This window comes from Pinus tabuliformis, chromosome 3_2 (assembly GCF_031772625.1).
Source record: "Pinus tabuliformis cultivar Carrire ecotype Pingquan chromosome 3_2, CPIR1, whole genome shotgun sequence".
Taxonomy (NCBI): Eukaryota; Viridiplantae; Streptophyta; class Pinopsida; order Pinales; family Pinaceae; genus Pinus; species Pinus tabuliformis.
This window is the reverse complement of record NC_142302.1, coordinates 385,144,017-385,165,669: the sequence shown is the minus strand read 5'-3', so window position 1 is coordinate 385,165,669 and position 21,653 is coordinate 385,144,017.

Below are 21,653 nucleotides of genomic sequence, written 5' to 3'. Positions count from 1 at the left end.
GTCACTAGCATCTATTTCAATCTCAAAGGTTCTTTGAAGATCGGACAATGCTAGTACTTGTGTTGTACTAATATTTTCTTTTAAGGTGTCGAAGGCTTTATGCTGTTTGCCTCCCCACTGAAACACCTTGTTCAATCCTGTTAAAGCATGTAAGGGAGCTACAACCAACGAAAAGTTAGCAATAAACTTTCTTGAATATTGTGTTGCTCCTAGGAAGCTTCTAACTTTTGTAGCAGATTTGGGTTTAGGCTAGTTTACAATGACTGCAACCTTAGAGGGATCTATCTTCAATTCACCACCCCCTACAATATGACCCAAATAATTCAAAGATGTTTTGCCAAATTCACATTTTTATAGCTTAACATAAAGATTTTCTCTTTTCAAAACATCTAGAGTCTGCTTTACTTGCTTCAAATGTTCTTCCCATGTTTTACTAAATACAAGAATGTCATCTAGATATACAATGAAAAAATCATCAATAAAAGGCCTGAGTACATCATTAATTACTCTCATGCAAGTAGCAGGAGCATTAGTTAAGCCAAAAGGCATAACTAACCACTCATACAATCCCTTCTTTGTTTTGAAAGTAGTCTTCCATGCATCTTGCTCTGCAACTCTGACCTGATGATAGCCACTATGCAAGTCCAACTTGGAAAAGTAAACAACTTCTTTCAGCTGATCTAATAGATCATCTATTCAAGGAAGGGGATAATGATTTTTTATCGTTATCTTATTCAGTGCTTGGTAATCAATGCACATTCTCCATGAGCCATCTTTCCTTCTCACCAAGACAATTGGAGACCCACATGGTGATGTGCTAGGTCTTATGAACCCTTTCTCGAGTAGCCCCTATACCTACTTCTTGATTTCTTCATTCTCTAAAGTGGACAACCTGTACATTCTGATGTTAGGCAATGGAGCATCTTACTGCAAATTAATATCATGTACTATTTCCCTTTTGGGTGGCAAACCGTTAGGCTCTTGAAATAGCATATCATATTCTGAAAAACCTTTTTCTAAATCAACTTGCTGTTTAGCATCACAGTCTTCAAATAGATTGGTTTTATCATGTTTCTTTTCCTTTACAACCATCAGTAAACATTGTTTGCATGAATTTACAGTTCTTTTCATCTGCCCTGAGTTTATGAGAGTATAATTATTCTTGAGTTTATGAGCTCTTACAATATATTCGATTCCATCTTTAATGAGTTGATACTTGTTTTCAGCTCTGTAGAAAATAGCTTTTCTATTATACAAGTAAGGACTTCCTAAAACAATTCCGCATATATAAAAGGAATGATATCTAACTCAACCTCATCCACAAATGCTGACCCAAAAGAAAACCTATGTTTACATTGTCTAGTCACTTGTAGGTTTGCTTTATCACATACCCAACCCAATGGATATGGCTTCTTGTGAGGTGTGGTTAGTAATCCCAGTTTCTTTACAATTGATTTAGAAATTAAGTTTACTTGTGAGCCACTATCAAACAAAGTATCAATATTTTGATGCTTGGAAATAACTCTAATATGAAAAAGCTCATATATTTTCCTCTCATTTTCTTCACTATCGATAGTTTATGCAGAATTACTAGTAGATGCTTTAGAATTTTTACCTTTTATACATGTGGTTGTGATTGTTGTTTCATCCCCTGAGTCTGACCCCAAGTCCTTCTGAATAGATGCAACAATCTTCTTCTTTTTTCCATTGAACTTCTTAGGCCTCAGCTCTAGATGTAGAATCCAATAGTTTTCATCGTCATGCCCATCCTTCTTGTAGTGACTGCATGAAGGTTTGGTCATTTGTACAGCGTTTGTATTCCTCTCTTTCTATTTCTGCTTTCTCTTTTCCTTTTTCTTGCTTGCAGTGGGTTTTGATGATCCCCAAACTTCTAGGTTCACATTCTTGCCTCTAGCCTCTAGATGTGTAGCCTCAACAAATACCTCATCTATGCTAGTAGGATTAAACATGAGAATAGTGTGCTTTAAATAGCTGTGTAGACCACCTATATACTTCAGCAGAGTTTTAGGTGAGTCTAAAGAAATTCCTAGAATCAAAGCTCTTTTTCTAAATTCTTGGGTGTAACTTTTTACACTTTGCCCTTTAATTTGGTGAAGAGTTTGCCAACTCATCATAGCTTGCTACATATAAGCTAGTGGATAGAATTGTTTTTTAATTGCAGAAACAAATTCACTCTAGACAGAAAGGATTTTACCATGCTTCTTCATGTGAGCTTGTGTCCTGCCTTCCCACCATACCAAGGCAGTTCCTCCAAGGCGTAGGCTGGCCAGCTGAATCTTACTATTGTTTGAATCAATGCTCTGCAACCTGCAATACACATCAATATGTCTAATCCAATTATCCAGCTTCTCTACACTCAACTCTCCATCATATATTGGCAAATCAAATTTAACGTCTAATTTAATCAAAGATGTTTTCTTTTTATTTTTCAGGGCTATTAAGAGGTGTGGGAAGATTTTCTTCTTTCCCTTTGCCTTTAGAATGGTCATTGAGGAGAGATTCTTCTGCTCCTTTGTTATGCTAGGAAGTTGAAGAATCTTCACTTCAACCTTTCTTAAATTCTCTATACATTTCCTCTACCATGTCTCTCATGGTCATGAAACTGTCCATGAACATGGAGTCTGATTCCAAGGGAATTTCTTCCATTTTCCTCCTAGGGTAGACTCTTCCAATTTCTAGGTTAAATTCAGCCAATTCTCCTCCTCCTAGTTTAAGCTTTGATCTAGTTATCACTCACAAATAGGCCAACACAATTTTGTCTAACATTAGCAACCTAAAGCTCTAATACCACTTGATCTAAAATTGATCTAAGACAAACAATAATGTATTACAGACTCATGTGCATGGATGTGCCTATGCTATTTTATGCAACGGATCGATAAGATTGCGAAATACATAGGCAATGAAGCAGTGAAGGAAAACATAATAGGCAACTCATATAAACACAACAAGTTTAATAAGGAGTTCACCCAATACTCTTGTGCTACATCTCCTAGTCCAGCCTTCAGTGGTGGACTCTCTATTATGTTTTCAAAGCAGAGTTTTTACAACAGTGAGCTCAATTTGAGTCTCATACAGTAGATAAAAATCAGTAAGACTATACTTGGATTCCCCAAGTCTCTAGAGTACACAAACTCTCCTTACTAAATCTTGACCTCTATTGGTCATAGTAGTATGAGCCCAATATAAGACTCATACATGACAGGCATTACAGATGAGTGCACTTGAACCTCTTAAGCCTTCTCTAGAGTACACTAACTCTTCCAATCTACTTCATGACTGTTTGTTTCCGCTTCCTAGCTTTTTCGTTCCCCTGCCTCTGTCCAGTTGAATCCCTTAGTCCTACGTAATGAGTCAATGTATAATGCCTCATAGGGAGGTGGCCACCTATTTCATAACGTATGAGTGTCAGTTCTCTTGGGCATATTTGAAATGACTGTTTTTTCCGTTAACTCCAAGAGTACCTGTGAAACATGACCTTCTGCCAACATATCATCCATATTGGACATCAAATCCTATGTGACCTCACTTCATAACTTTTTCAAATCCGGTCATCCATTGGAACATGTCTCCGTCGTTGATTTGGAGACCCCATATCCTACGGTCATCATTCATATCGGGCGGCTATGTAGCATGATGTTTACCCATCTGATGTGAGTGGTTCTCTCTCTCTTCCCTAAGATGCGTGGTGATCATTGTATGGCATCGGGCGGAACTCTGTTGAAACCACTTACCAATCGAAGCCCATCCAATATCTTGCCGATTTTGTGGAATCTCGCCTTGACAGAACCGAAACAATATTTTTTGCGTTTTATAATTATTTTGGTCCGGGTGCTCGGGGCTTCTCTTCACTGAGAGGTTTTCCCTGCGATGTTGCTAATCAAATATCAGAAACTACCTCCACTGCTTAAATTTGTCCCTGCATTTGTTGGTTGGTGTCAGCGAGTGTTACCATGGTCTGCCACTCTGCACGGTAGATCGAAGGCCCTCGTTGATCCATGCTAATTGCCATTACAACTGTCTGAGGATTCCCTCCGATAGCTTGATCTTTATAAGACTTTGAATCTTTGGCATGATTTTTTTAAGAGTTCATGAAAACTTAGAGAGTGTTCTACGATAAATTTGGATTAAATGGAAAGAAACCTTGCAACAAGAATAAGGTTTATTATTTCTAAGAGCATTGTTATACTTGGGTTGTCCACCCTATTGATGGGTTGTAGGATTAGGATGGTCACCCTTAGGGGCATTAGGTTTTTGACCTTGATTTCATTGGTCACCTTGAGGTTGTTAGTTCTTTTTACCTTTCTCCTTGTTCCTTCTTTTGGGGTTAGGGAGATTGGTAGTACTTTGTTGAGAATACACTTGATTCTGTGGAGGTGGTTGTTGGTGGGGTAGAGGAGGCAGAGGAAAGGGAGGTTGAGGCACTAGTACCAGTGGGACTGGAGCATTAGGTGGTGCATAAGCATAGTAACAATTCAGGGAAAAAAATTGATAACTAGGATGAGAAACAACTATCGCTTACATCGTCTGATGTGGATGGGTTTATGTATATGACTTTCTTGTACCATGGTAAGAGTTGACATGCAAAGGATCAGGAGGGGATAGGTGTAAAAGGAACCTATCCCCACTTGGGGTTGACCATAACTCATATACGATTGAGGGTATTTTGATGTCTAAGGGTGGGAAAGAGATCCGATGATACTGTCAGTGGAAGGTGATGCCCCTAGTGCATTACCAGCACTAGGTTAAGGCAGATCATGGAGGACGGTATAAACATAACCTAATTGGGCATATCCGATCATATTTTAAGGTTATCTGGACAACTTCTTAGTCGGTCTAAGGGATGTGAGATCCAACATATTTACCTATGGGAGGAAAAATCATTCTTAGAAACCAATCCACATATACACGGTCTTCAAACCCAGGGGCTTTAGACATGCTCCTCCTTTTGCGCGATTCTTAAACATGGTCAGAAAGGCAGGTGGCAAAATTTTGATGAAAAGAGGTCAAGAGTTTGGTACCTATGCTGTATCAAAGAGGTAGATGTAAATAGGAAATAAAATCTTTGGCAACATTCGAAAAGGTAGAATGGGAGGCATGCGGTTGGTCCACATACCATTTGGCAGAAACTTTAGTTAGGGTGTGTTGGAAAATATGAAGACGAATGGATTGTTCAGTAATGGAATTTCATGAACACCACATGAGAAAAGAGAAAACATGATTTTTGGGGTCTTATCTAGGATTACCTTCGAACTAGGGAATGTCATAGGGAAGCTTGGTAGGAATAAGAGGCCAATTTGGGCTATGGAGAAGAGGATCATTGATGAGCTAGCTGAAATCAAGGAGGCTCAAACAAACTATAGAAGGAAGCAATGGAGCTAAAAAGTGCCAAATAGTGTGAAGCCATGTCAAACATGCTAAGATGTGCTAAGTGCTAAGACATGCCAAGATGTGCAAGGATGTGAAAATGTGTGTCAGGGAATGTCAAGGAAACAAAAGGGAGAAACAAGTTAAACTTCAAGGAAATGAACACAAAATATTGTTAATAAGTCATCAATTTACCTTTTCCAAGAGCAACATGCTAGGAACACCAACACTAGGTGTCAAGTGCTAAGTCTTTGTGCAATCCAATTGCCAAATCTTCCTTTGTTGCTTCTGATCTATTTTACAATAATTGATCTCAAATAAATTTAATATTAAACTATGCCAAAGCATACCAAGGCATCTAAACTCATGCTAAACATGCTAACACTTGCCAAGCACCAACATGTGGCAAGTGCCAATGTGTGTCAGAGAGTGTTATGCATGTTATGAAGTGGAAAGGCATGTCGGAGATTGCTAAGGTGTGCTAGAGAGTGCCAATGCATGTTGAGGAGTGTTAGGGAGTACTAGGACAATAAAAGGGAGCACTACGTCAATATGCATGGAAGTGAATGAATATGACGGTGTGCTATGAAGTGTCAATGAGTGATAGTTGTCATGCCAATGAGCGAATGACAAGGTATGCTAAGCACTCGTAAGGTATGCTAGGGAATACTTGGGCATGTCAACGAGTGCCATAGTGTGCTAGGGAGTTCCAGGGTGTGCAAACATGTGCCAAATAGTGCAAAGATATGTCAGGTGCTAAGGCATGCTAGGATGTACAGGGTGTCATGGTATGCCATTATGTGTCAAGGAGTGTCAAGGCAACAAAACGAAAAATAAAGCTAAAATGAAAGGATATGAAGACATAAGAGGGTTAATAAGTCGGGACTTTATATTTTTCAAAAGGGGCACGCTAGGAAGACTAATAATAGGTTCCAATACATGCGAAGTTCCAATGTCTTCCAAGTGCTAATGTATGTCAACGCATGCTAAGTTGTTCCAAGGCATGCTAGGGACTATAGGGCATGCCAACACATGATAAGAGAGGGTTATGTTTTGCTAGGGCATACCAACATGTGCTTGAGTATCCTAGTCATGGCAATATGTCCTAGGTACAAAGATGTTCCAAGACATGTGAGGTGCTAATGAATGTTAGTGTGTGCCAAAGCATGTTAAGATGTGTTAGGAATTTTGAGGAGTGCTAGTTATCTCTCGTTAATAGAATTGATGGAGCTTGGTTATTTATCAAACAATATAGTTCCTACACACACTAGTGGAACTTTATCTAAAGGGATTTTTCTATATAATAAACCTAATAGAGATGAATCATGTGTTGACTCATCAGAAAACTATATTCTCATTACTTGAGGGAAATTATACACATTAATTACTTCCTAACAAATGGAGTGACTCTAACCACTATGCCCTGAGACACATAATGAAAAAGACTCCACAACAATGGTCTTAAATCATTATCTTTTGACAAAAAAAATAGTAACAAGAACATATCATCAAAAACTCATTGGAATGATCAATGACGATGACCATTTTTTTACCATCCCTAAAAGTAATCAAAAAACTCATTGGTGAGGGTCAATAAAATATTGTCACTAGAAGTGTCACCAGAGAGAGAATTAGTGATGGGAATTTAACGACCCTCACCAAAAGTGTCATTGAAAATGGCTTTGGTGACAAACCTTAAAGGACGATCACTATATACACTTAAAACAATACTTTTTGAAGGACCATCACTATATACACTTACAACAATGCTTTTTGAAGGACCATCACCATATGCGACATTGGTGATGGACCTGAAAGGTTCATCATCAGCATGACCCTCACCAATGACCTTTTTTATTGTAGTGGAAGAGCCAAGTGATCATTACCACAAAGTCCTTGGTTGCACATTGTTTGTTGCTAATGGTCGTGGATTTGCTTTCTGGGTTGTTGGACCAAACCACATAATGCAAAAACTCCTTCCCCTTCTCTCCCATGAACATCTAGGTCTTAAACACATCCATATCATCAACGAAGACCTTATGATAATGGGTAGCAAAGGGATGGGAATTTCCCAGCAGCTCTCCCTTTTAAACTTTGAAGCACATGTCGTAGGACTTGAGAAGGAAATTTTCTTTGGCTCTCGCATACTAGAAGGGAATCGAGGGTTCGAGTCTCATGACCTCGTAGATGGTGGGATATACCAAATTCATGTTCTCCAATGCCCACATGGTGATCTATCCCTTGGTGCTAGTGTCATAGATGGATGCATGGACTTACTCGACTAGGTCCTTGTGAAGTTATACACCCGTCTGAGGAATGAGGAAAATGATCATAGGGAAAATAATTGTCATCTCTCCACATGTATTTAAAAAAAATTAAACATGATATTATGGCAGTCTTCATTGTTGGTGCTCCATAGGGTGGCTCATTATATAGAGGAGGAGTCAGCCTGGTGACTTGTGTTGAGAGGGGATTGGAATAGGCCACAGAGGAGCATTGTTATGTGGGTCATTGGATGGATGTAGTTGGAGATGGAGCTAATAGATCTTGATTGGAAATCAGTGGAGGAAGATTGGGTGACCTCTTGGCTATCATGGAGGCCTCTGGAAAGCATGCCCGATTCCTGTGATTCTGTAGATAGCAAGGGGTCAACAATGGGGTCGAGAGTGTCAATCACATTGCTGGCATTGGAAATTCCTTCCAACTAGACTTGCATTGCATTCCCTCCTTGTGTGAGGACAATGATCCCACTCTTGAACTATAGCTAACGCTACCTCCTCATGCTGCCATCGGCATTTTAGGATGTCTCCAGTAGTAAAAAAGGAAGAAATATGGTCAACAATGTGATTTTTTTATGTATCCAACAAAGATGAAAACTAAGGTTGTGTTGAGTAGTGAGGACTTCTCCAACGAGAATGGTGGGAGCCTCACATTCAACAATATGTGATGCCATAACTATAATAATGAAGCCTTGATTGCAAATGGATTATTTGATCCACCATGCAAGATTGGGATAAAAACAACTAGAACAACAATAGTGCTAATATAATCTCATTGAGTCTCTTATCATTTACCATGTCTATGCTAAGAATATTTCCTATTACCAGTTAATTTTGAAATTGTGGGGTTTTCCAAGTGTGCATAGATGCAGTTCCTTATGTGTGGATGAAACCTTCGATTATCTGGAATGAACTATAATAGTTGCCATAGTTATTATTAATGAATGCCACAGATTAATAACTTCTTTGATACTAGTGATCCAGATCTTGGGTGGCCCAAGATCCAAAAATTTTAAATGCCACAAAAGGAGGAGAACACACAGCAAACAAAAGCATAAAGAAAATTAACCACAAAGAAACTTTTTATTAAAATAGAGAAGAACTATAACAACTACATTATGGTAGACAATCTATCCTTTTACAAAATGAGGATTATTAATTATAGACTTTTTTAGTTACAATGCCATGGGTAAGTTCCATGGGTGGATGCCACTTTCCATTCAAATAATTAACCTTTATTTTTAGTTACGATACCATGAGTAAATTTCGTGGGTGGATAAATACCATGGGTGGATGAATACCATGGGTGGATGCCACTTTCCGTTCGAATCATTCACTTTTTCGTCCAATAAGATTTCCAGTGTGTTGGCAATGCATCATTTTCCCATATTGTCACCACAAAACATTATGATCGAGTAGGGATTTCTAGTAATTGTAAGGATTCTCTTTAGAGCATCCTCGTGCAATTGGAGAATATAAGTTCTTCTTCGTTGTAGCCATTCCTTTAAATTTGGTTTGAATTAATAGCGTGGATTTATCCATTCCTGGTGTGAACGTTGTGCTAATTTCCTTGTTGAAATTGCAGAATGTTCTATTCTGTTGATTTATCAGTTGTTTTGTTGGTTTCATTTCAATGGCTAATGTTTTTATAGCTATGGTAGCTTGACATGATTTTCCATTTTTGATATACGATTCTTACACTAGCTTTATCATTAGTATTTATAGATCCACATGAATACAGTTATGTGTGGGAAGTGTGTGGGATATATTTTAATTCGGATGGAAAAGGAAAGCATACATATCCCACCTCTAAAAATCATACCAATTCTTTCCAGTGAAAGGATTTTTAGTTATATCATTTTGATACACAATAAGTCATAATGGTTAGTTGTGTGCTTCTTCTTTTTTTCCTTTTTTTTTGGAAAGAGCAGCCTCACAAGGGGTTACCACTATCAAACTTTAGGATTTCTTTCTAGTTATGGTTATTATTTCGTATTTGGATACAGTTTGCATCAGATTTCTTACTGTCACATATATTGGTTGTATGTCTTCAATATTTAATGAAAGGAATTGGGATGATTAAAAATATAGCCTTGATAACAGTGTATCTTGATAATGATGAGAAAAGTTAAGTTGTGATTTGGGAATAACATCAATTGTTTCCTTTCAATTCAGTTGTCATTATTATAGTAATTATTGTAATATCTTTGTATTTGTGTACATTTTGTGTCAAATTGCTTATTATCACTTCCCTTGGTTGTATGTCATCAATATTTCATCGAAGGCTTTGGGACGATTAAAAATGTAGATAACAATTTATCTAGTTAACAATCAAGACAATTAAAAATATAGTCATCAATTTTTTATTCTATTTCTTTGCCTACTAATGTATCGGTTTGTTGTTCTACATTTTCGACACTACAATTATCCTTTTTTATTATGCTAAATTGTGCAAGTGAAAAAATACATGTATTGCATCAAGTTACTCATTGTCGCTTCTACACCTTCATTATCCCATACTTGCTTCGTATTTGACACATTCATGATTGTGAATAATAATAAAAAAATCTTAGTTTCAAAAATTGTTATATTGTATCGCTATATCTGTAAAAGTTCAAAATGAAAAAGAGTTTAGAAATTAACCAAAGAAACCCTTTTTCCTAGTGCGTAAAGGAGTTGCATGTATGTACAAATATTAGCAAATTCTTGTGCGAATATCTTTCACTTTGTGAAAAGTAAAAGCCGTGGTTGATTGATATACTGCAAAATACATCTTCTATTTTCAATTAAGCCTACATGATATCTCCAATTTGTATTAGCGTTGGATTATTTATGTTCATCACTTGGTGTTTTTCATACGATATTTAGAGATTCCATTAAAATACAATTTAAAGCCAAAGATGTGTTCATCTATGCTTCACCACCCTACACAGATTTTCTATTTTGTATAAATTTAAAGCTCTATGCAATTAATTTTCTGGATATGTTCTATAAGGTTGTTGTGCCCCTAAATAGAGAAACAATGGCTCAATGAAGAAAAAAACAACAGTGATTCAAAGGGGGGAAAACTCATTCTAGTTGTATTATGTGGGAGCTTGAAACCTACTTTGGGAATCACTTAACAATCCTCTTGATCACCATCTCGCACAGTTATCTAACACATTTTCCTTTCACATAATACTGATTTTTAAATAATGGAAGGCACTTAATATCAATCACTTTTTATAATGTATCCCACGTTCTCATATTTATTTAATTTTCTATGTTTCTGTGATTCACCGTGGATGCAAAATAGTTACACGCGGTCATTATACATGGAAATGAGAGATATATAGACAGAAGACATTGAGAGTGCCGTTGATTAAGAAAATACTTTAACTACAAAACATAAATGGCTAGCAAATTTCTTTTTGCAGAATGCATTTAGCAAATTCAAGTATAATCTCCAAAGAAAAATCTTGAACATAAAACAATAGAGCATAATGTTTCTTCAATTTTGAGATGTTTCTCAAGCCCTATTGCAAATTGACAATGTATTTTGCAACACATCATAGATATGAGAGACGTCCAACTCTCAAATGATTAAAATATTAGAGAGGAATAGTTGTAATGTAGCATTGTCCATACCTCTACCGTTAATTAAGTGTGCTCTGTATTTTGATCTCCACACATGCTTCTTCCACACAACTTCCCCCATAGAACCACCTGTGCACAATATCCTCCACATTGCTACTTTTGTACATGCTTCCTCCACACAGCTTCTTATAACCACCTCCACACTAATCTAAACTAGATAAGAGTGTATCTAGATAATTATTTATCTCAGGATGTGTCATCAATCAGTAATTATGTTGCTTTGCCCACTAAATTATCAATTTTACGTTCTACATTTTCAACACTCTAGTTATCTTTTTTGCTTATGCTAGACTGTGAAAATAAAAAAATAATTGTATTATGTCATATTGCTTATTGTCACTTCTGCATGTCCATTCTCTCGGACATACTCAATAACATGTTTATAGGTGTCGACATGAACAAAAGTAATTTTTGTGATTAAAAAGCTTGTTTATGAGTGGAAATGTTCTTGAATTATTCATATTGTTTGTGATTATGCAGAGTGCAGAGGTATGCACAATGAAAGCTTGAAAGGCTCCTCTACATAATGGATTTCCTCTACAGTTCTGCACATATGTATATTTACAGAAGGATAACCATAAATAAATATTTCACTGTGCAGGGAGCATAACCTTTAATCAATTTATTAGCAAAGTCTTTAGTGTGGAAGAAGTTGATTTTGTTGGAGTACAGAAAGTTCACTCGGTCTACAATAGGTATTTGTTGACATTTGTTCTTAAGTGAAAAGTTTCCTGCAAATAGATTTCAGCATATAGAGAGGTTTAGTTAGGGATATAGAAAGCCTAATAAACATTAAATAACATAGAAACTATTCATCATAAATGCCTTCTAGTGTAATGAATCTCCCAAACTATTATTTTAGCATCTCATGGATAAATTCCCTTCATTGGATCATATTCCTCTTTCGAAGAGGCCCAAAATTACCTCTAGAAGCACTCAATTTGGATAAGGAAAATTCTTTGATGGAAAACCCACATTGGTAGAAATGTTCAAGTCAACCAGAAAGCCTAATTAGCCCTCCTCCAACACCTATAAATACAAGTCAAGGCACCTCATTTGGAGAGATCACATCATGCATCTCTTCTCTTCGCTTATTGGTTTGTAGAATATGAATTTTTAGGGGTTGTCTTCACACGTGCAAGTAGGAGGAAGGACAAATTATAAGTGGCCAAAAATATGATCTGACCAACACTTTGACACCCATTGACCTTGATGTTTTGAGTTCATTTTTACTTCGACCTTTTATGGATATTTCGGTCTTTCTAGGCCACATTCCTTGGCATAATAATAGAGGCATTCTGAGCACCTGGACCTGCATTGACCATAGGCTTGATTCCAAAACTTGATCACAAGTTACCTCTCTCCATTGACCAGGTTTAACCACTCATATTGGGACTATGTTGACCTCTGTTTGAATAATATTGAAGGCTAAATTTGTGTATTGTTTACAGATCTCCTGGAGGACTTCCTTGACCATGGATTGTTGAGTAGTTAGGGAAACTTTGACAAGTTTTGACTGTCACTGACTTGGATATAATTGTAGATGTACCAAAGTTGAATTTTGTTGACTCTCTCTCTTGTATCTCATTTGGATATTAGATTGGAATACTGACTTGTTTGTATACTTGATATTGGTTGTGGATATTAGCTAGTCAAAGAGTTGACTTTGACGGTTATATGATGTACTTTATTTGTTGAACATTTGAAGACAACCTAATATAAGAAGAATTGCAAAAGGTTCCCCCTTATCAGGATTTTCCCTTGTCATTGACCAAGATTTTTGTCTCTTTCCTCTTGGTTATATTTCATTGTTCATATTGTATTATTGTTATATATACCATTTCTTTACTCGTATTGGCTAAATGAAGAATTGGAAATTGGATGTTATTGGAAATTGATGAGTAATTGTTGTAGCATAGAACAATCTTGAAAATTTAACATGGCATCAGAGCCAAGGCGAAGAAGATCTCGAGTGACATAGAGAAATAACATCCATTTTTGCTAGAATTTTTTTTGAAGAATCCTAATTGATTCAATCAATATGTCTACCTCATATTTCAATGACGGGGAAAAGTTGGCCGATGCATCTAATCTTGTAGCGTGGAAGAATAGAATTTTTGTCACCCTAGATGAGAATGATGTCTTGTAATATGTGGACATAAGGATTCCAGTTTCATGAAAAAATGCTCCCCATGTTTTCAAGTCCAAGTGAAAGAAAGGTGAGATTAAAGCTAGAAAGATTATTTTTTATTCTTTAAGAGATCATCAACTTGTTTATATTTCATCGCTGAAGACATGCAAGGAAATGTATGATAAGATTATCAGAATGTATGAAGTAAACAATTTGAGCCACATCATGGATTTGAAAAATCAACTCAAGGAATATAAGATTCACACATCATTCTTCATAAGGACTAATGAAATTAGGGATCAACTTCGGTCTACCCAAGAAATTGTGCATGATGGGAAAATAGTGATGACTACCCTTAATGGCCTTCCTTCATCACAGGATATGATTAATACTTATATCAACAATATGGAAAATATCCCTTCTTTTAATGATTTTCTTGCTCTATGAAATCAAGAGGAAAGGATGGTGATCTTCAAGGGCATAATTCAAAGGCCCAATGAAGGAGAGCATACTAACCTCATTGCCCAAGATAAGAAGAAGAAGAAGAAGAAATAAAAAGGGAAGCCATCTAATGAAAGAAGAGCTCCTCCATCCAACATGATTATAGGGATTCAAGAAGAAGGGATATAGATGTGGAATTTTATGGTTGTCATAAGAAAGGAAACTATGCTCGAGATTATATTGAAAGAAGAGATGCTCCTGATGATAATGATGAAAGCCCCCATCCGCAAAAGAGATCAAGGAATTCTAGGTAGTGGGACTTCTACGCATTTCTATGGATACCATGAAATCCTTGCAAACCTATCTAAGAGGGAGTTGTGAGCCTTCTCCAATCTACATTAAAGATAAGTACTTTCAAAACTTATGTCATTTCTTTGTGTCACAATTTTTGTGAATTTATTCTTTCAATTATTAGTGATTTTTTTTGGCACGAGTATTTATTTTCACTAACTTCTTAGATGAGGATGTGATCCATCTTGAGGATCATCAAGATACTAAATGGTGCAGAAAGAGAAATGTCCTACAAGGAGTTGGAGATGGAACAAAATAATGCAAAACACACTTTTACATCTAGAGAAGGATGATAGTCTTGCCTCATCTCTAGGTACACTTTTATTATTATTACTTGACTATTATTGTTTTTGCTATTTTTCTGGGATTGTGGATACATCTAATCATATGCGAGGTCCAAGCGGTCCATATAAAATTTTGTGGAAGATGTGGAACCATCCCCTGATTAGAGTGGCACTTGAAAAAATACAATAACTCTAGACCTTGGAAGAGGGGTTTTCTTCACCATAGATTGATAACTATGAAGAATATTCCTATTCATCAGGAGTAGATTGAGTGAAATAGTATAATATGATGCTAAGACAAATATGTCCTTCATGCAATGACTATTTTTGATACCTAAAATGTAATGGTGTCTGATACTTCTGCCATATGGTTCTAACTATGACACAAAACATGAAACAAGCACATTGTTGATGATCCCATGAAGCCTATAAGTAATCACCGTACTAGGAAGAAACCATTGTGGCTTCATGTTACATTACAAGATCTTGAGAGACATGTCCCTTTCAAAGATATATTTAGGGAAAGAAGGAAGCCACGCCTCTATCATGATACATTGTAACTATGAGCTCCATCATACAAGTTGAACCTCCCACTTTCAAAGAAGTCATGAAGGAGAAAGTTTGGAAATATGTGATGGCTAAATATTTTGAATTGATTATGAATAATGATGTAGTGAATGTTCTTTTGAGACCTAAAGGAAAATATGTTGTGACTTCAAAAATGGCTACACAAAATTGAACACGGGGTTGATGGAAGCATTGAGAAATATAAAGTAAGGTTCATGGCTGAAGGTTTCTCTTAGAGAGAGGTAGAAGACTATGATGATATATTTGTTCCTATCGCACACTACACTAAATTTTTATCTAGTGTTTCCCTCATTTCTAGTCAAGGATGGACCCTTCACCAGATGGATGTGATGACATCATTTATTCATGGCATACTATAGGAAGAGGTTTACATTGAACATCCTCATGGATTTAATGTAAAGGACATGAAGACACATTGAGGAAATATTTATATGGATTGTAGAAAGCCCCTAGAGCCTGGTATGCCTGCATTGGCAGTTACTTGGCAAAGCTTGGATTCACAAGAAGCAGTGTTGACCTGAACCTATACTTCAAGATGGTCCAAGGTATGCCTTTGATTTTTCTTTTATATGTTGATGATCTATTCTTGATAGGTAGTGATCCCCTCATATTCAAGTGTAAGAAGGAGTTGGCCTCTGAATTCAAGATGAAGGAGCTTGGAATCATGCACTATTTCCTAGGCCCTTGAGGTGTAGGAAAGGCCTGGTGAAATTTTCCTCTCACAAGGAAAATATATTATGAAGCTACCAGAAATATTTGGGATAGTTGAGTGCAAGTCCTTGGACACACCAATGGAGATGGACTTCAATAAGTTCTATGGAGGAATTGCAATATTGATCTAGTTAATCCTTCCAAGTATAAATAGTTCATTGGGGCTCTAATGATCCTTTTGAACACTTGTTTGAACATATGCTTTGCAATGAATACTTTGAGTCAATTCATGACTAAGCCTCTACATGTGCACGGGCTCGCTGACAAACATATGGTAACATATCTTCATGGCATGATCGATCTTAGTTTGAGGTACTATGGCAGAGGTGTGAGACTTCATAGGTATACTGAAGTTGACTTAGCCAAAATTATTATTGATAAGAAGATCACATTAGAGTGCTAATTTATTTTGGCCTCTTCCATGATATCTTTAATTAGAAGGGAGCAGAAGTTTGTAGCTTTGAGTACAACTCAGGCATAAAACATTACTACCAGCATGGATAACTACAAATTAGTATGGTTGAGGAAACTCCTTAGACAGCTGCTTGAGTAGTTCCTGGATCCCATTGGTAGAGAATCCTATATGTTATGACAAGTCCAAGAATAGTGAGATCATGTATCATTAAATTTGAAACTGGTGCAAAGAGGAGTCGTGAGATTCCATCATATATCGATTGATGAGCATATAGAAAATATACTCACCAAGGCTTTGCCAGAAGGGAAGTTCTTGGTCTTCAAAGAGAAGCTTGGACCGATTTATGTGACCCTCCTAGGTAAGCATCCTAGTTGATCGAGAACATCGATCTATGCTCTCCTCTCCTATCTAAGCTTCTAGGGAGAGGAATGGGGCCAGAGAGAGCTCTTGGGGTTGAGGATACTATGGTGTGTCTAATCCTTGTCAGTTATGACAAGTGGCATATATCCCCTACTCCTATATTACCATCTGAGGGAGGTATGATCCTTTCCATGCATGATTGATCCTTTCCACCTATTGCAAGTGGTATTTGTTGCTAGTTTTCAAGTCAACGACCTGAACAGGTATTCCCTAGCTAGCATCCTTCCCACTTTGTGGGATGAGGGAATTGGGATAGATTGTGGTCCCTACTACTTACAGTAGGTGCATCTCACCCAATTTGGTGGATGTAGGTGTTCTATCGTCTAACTCTCTAGGGTGAAGATGGGATGATCAAGGACAATAGAGTAGAGTGTGATCCTTAACTTAGGTAATTTAATCTCACCTATTGTCAAGGACTTTGGGATAGAGTGTGATATGTTCGAATTGGGTTAGGTTTAATCTTTCCCATTTAATTTAGGTTTTGGGTGGTATTTGAGGCTCCCCGATGGTGATTATTTTGAGTGGTAGAAGAGGCTTCCTTATGGTGGTTATTCCAAGTGGTAGAAGAGGATCCATGATGGAGTCAGGATGGTAGTGATAGCTTCCCTATAGTGATTCTTCTTTCTTTATATTCAATATTGTTCATCATGAGATGAGAAGAGACAAGCAGAGATGAGGAGAGATGACACCGAGACATTTGAGATCAGATACATGAGGTAGTTGGTAATTTCTCCATATTTGAGAGAGAGTGTTATTTTGGAAGATCATGGATAAATTAACTTTATTGCACTATATTCCTTATTCAAAGAGGGAAAAAATTTCCCCTTGAACCACTCAATTTGGATAAGGAAAAATGTATTTTTGATGGAAAACCTACATTGGAAAATTTTTTCAAGGTGTCCTAAAAGTCTAATTAGCCCTCCTCTAATGCCTATAAATACAAGTGAAGCCACCTCATTTGGAGACATCACATAAAGCATCTCTTCTCGTCTCTTATTGGTGCGTACACTCCAAAATTTTAGAGTTTCTCTTCACACGTGTGAGTAGGAGGAAGGACAAATTACAGGTGACTAAAAATATGATTTCACTAGCACTTTGACTAGCATTAACCTTGATGTTTTGAGGTAATTTTGACTTCAACCTTTTTGCGATATTTTTATCTTTCTAGGCTACATTCCTTGAAACAAGAATTGAAGCATCTTGGGCAGTTGTCCTGCATTAACCACAGGCTTGATTGTAGACTTTAACCATGGGATATCTCTATTCATTGACCAGGTTTGACCACTCAAATTGGGCTATTTTGACCTCTGTTTGGCCAGCATTGAAGGCTGAATTTCTGGACTATTGACCGAGCTCTTGGAGGGTTATTTTTACCATGGATTGTTGATTGGTTAGGGTACACTTTGATAGATTTGACTGTCGTTGACATGGACATGATTGCAGATGCACCAAAGTTGACTTTTGTTGGCTCTCTCTCTCTCTCTTGTCTCTCATTTGGATATTATCTTGGCATATTGACTTGCTTGGATACTTTTAATTGGTTGTATATGTTGGCTAGTCAAAGAGTTGACTTTGACTCTTGGATGATTATTCTCTGTTGGTTTGTTGGGGCCTGACCCAAGTTTGGAGTAAATTTAGCTAAAGAAATCACTGTACTACTGGCCCTTTCAACATCAGTTCGTGTAGCGTGGATTGAGGTCTCACCCGAAGTAGTATAGGGGGTGCTGGAACTAGGTTTCAGCACCCTAGAGATGTCTGAGGGGTTGATTTGGTCCAACTAGTAGTCCCTGCACGCAGGTTGCTTTGCACATTTCCCTGGCCTTCGCACCCTGATAGGTTCGCCTTCACGCTACCCTAACCAAGGGATGTGGAGCTTCTGTGCTACTGGAGCACCGTCTTATACTATCTCCCTAAGTCGCACCTGAGATATTACTTATCTTCCTACACCCATTAGTTATCTTCACATAAATAGAAGCCTTGTGTTATATTTATTTATACAATACATGCATATAAGTTTGCACAGTAAATAAACAGTAAACTTGCAAATTATACCCAATAATACATAAGGCAGGAAAACATACACAGAAATATGGTAAACTTCTCTTTATTAATTCTTTCCACAGTTACAGACTCAACCTACCTTGTGCACTTAGTTGTAGGGGTCCGCGCACTCATTTACGGACTACTAGGGCTCTACGCACACAGTTGCAGAGCCTTCTCCTACTTTACGACCCAAGACACACTTTACACATCAATTTAAGCTCTTAGACTCATCATACTTTTCTCCTTAACTTTTCTTTTCGCTATCTTCTGCACTTAGAGCCTCACTCTATTTATACAATCCCATGGTCCGCAAACCATGGGTGGATCTTTCAAATTGACATTACATTATAAAAACAAGGGCGGACAACCCTGTGACTCTATTATGACTTCACGCTTTGTACCCACAAATTGCGGAGTCTTTACAATGGACTTGGTCAAAACATGGGCTTTAAGCCCCAAAACATGCCATGGGGGGATTCCATGCCTTAAACCGATCACTCCTACAGAGGGTGATCTACATGACATTAGCGAGACGGTGCACGATGTCACCTCTGAGGCCCTCCATAATTTTGTGCAAGAGAACCAGATTGTGTTGGGGCCCTCAGAGCGCAGTTGCAGGAGTTGCAGGTGCGCACTCCTCAGGCTGGTACCCTTTTGACCAGCTTTGTAATAGGGGCAACTATAGTGGAGTAGATGCTACGTGCTTGGACGAAAAATACAATAATGCTACCGGAAGGGGCACTAGTGACAACAAATGAGGTCGACAGGCATATGATTAGTGCACTGAAGGGCATCGGGATCAACATGGCTACACTCCCATGGGAGACATTATATGTTCTTTAGGATGGGATTACTGTAGAACTGCGAGCTAGGGAGAGAAGCCCACTGCAAGTACTAAGTGAGAAAAATATCAACATGGAGTAGTTGAGCTTGTAGTGTGACGAAGTGGTGTCATAGAATCAGCGGCTAGTATAGGTATTCGAAGAATCCTATCAAAGCGTCCCTGAGCCGGCCATCTCAGCTGATACAAAAGTAGAGGCACGCATCCACAAGCTAGCAGCAAGGGTGTGTGAGGCACAAGAAGAAATGACTGGAAGTAAGAGAACAATGTGCCAATGCTATTACATCAAGGTTGGAAGAGATCGACAGTGTAGTAAAGGACTACACCAGAATGTTGGAGGAGTCATTTGAGGTCCTCACAAATCTGCAAGATGATCCCGACATCCAGCGCTTCGAAACAGAGGTGCGTGAACTCTAGCAGTAGTACGACAACGTCAAAGGGACCGAGTAGATGGTGACCCTCACTCAGAGGCTCACAGAGATGCAACAGGCCAAAGCGCTAATAGAACAGGTGGACACAACAAAACACAAAGAAGCAGTCTTGAAAGTGCGCTTTCAGCCTTGGATCGACGAGGCCTTCACCATCACGGTGAAAATTGAAGGTAAGCTCACACAAAAGCATGGGACACAAGAACAAATGCAGGGAAGTAGTTTTGACACCGCAGTCTTGGAACAATGCGTACAGGAAATCCAGTAGGCAGCTGCTCAGTGCACTGCTGACCTTGCAACAGTTCGAACAGAGTTGGAGGGACTCTGTGTGAAGATTCCCGCACCAACAAAGTGAATCAAGGGCAAGCCACGATGTTTGTGTTGGGGGCCTGTTGGGCATGGAATCCCCCCATGGCATGTTTTGGGGCTTAAAGCCCATGTTTTGAACAAGTCCTTTGTAAAGACTCCATAATTTGTGGGCATGGAGCGCGAAGTCATAATAGAGTCACAAGGTTGTCTGCCCTTATTTTTATAATGTAATGTTGGCTTGAGAGATCCACCCATGGTTCCCAGACCATGGGATTGTATAAATAGAGAGAGGCTCTAAGTGTATAAGATAGCAAATAGAAAAGTTAAGGAGAAAATAATGATGAGTCTAAGAGCTTGAATCAAAGTGTAAAGTGTGTCTTGGGTCATAAAGTAAGAGAAGGCTCTACAACTATGTGCGAAGAGGCCTAGTAGTCTGCAGCTAAGTGCACAGACCCTTGCAGCTGAGTGCATAGGGCAGATCGAGTTTGTAACTGTGGAAAGAATTAATAAAGGTAATTTTACCATATATTTGTGTAGCTTTTCCTGCCTTATGTGTTATTGGGTATAATTTGAAAGTTTACCATTTATTTACTGTGCGAACTTATATGCATGTACTGTAAAAATAAATATAACACAAGGCTTCTATTTATGTAAAGATAACTAACGGGTGTAGAAAGATATGTAATATCTTAGGTGCGACTTAGGGAAATAGTATAAAATGGTGCTCCAGTAGTGTGGAAGCTCCACAGCCCCTGGTTAGGGTAACGCGAAGGTGAATCTATCAGGGTGCGAAGGCTAGGGAAATGCGCATAGCAACCTATGCGCAAGGACAAGTAGTTGGACCAAATCAACCCCTCAGACATCTCTAGGGTGCATAAACCTAGTTCCAACACCCCACCATACTACTTCAAGTGAAACATCAGTCCACACTCCATGGACTATTGCCAAAAGGGCCAATAGTACAAATATTTGTTTGGCTAAATTAGCTTCGAACCTACGTTAGGCCCCAAGAAGAAGAATTACAAAGGGTTTTCAACCTTGTGGGGTTTTCCCCTAGTCATTTGACTAAAATTTTTGTCCCTTGTCTCTTAGTTGTCTTTCATTGTGCATATTGTATTATTGTTCTATCTACTATTTCTCTGCTGTCATTAGCTAATTGAAGAATTTGAAATTGGAAACTGATGAGTAATGGTTGCAGGATAGAACAAACTTGAAAATTTAGCATGCACCATCTAGCTTTGATTTTCCTCATTCGATTAGGATTTAGTAGTTCTCCTTTTTCCTTATCCAGATCAGATTACAATTCAAGACTTTGATTAAATAAGAAACATTAATTTATTGCAATAAGGACATTGATAAAATTAAATAAGGAACATCACTATGTCATT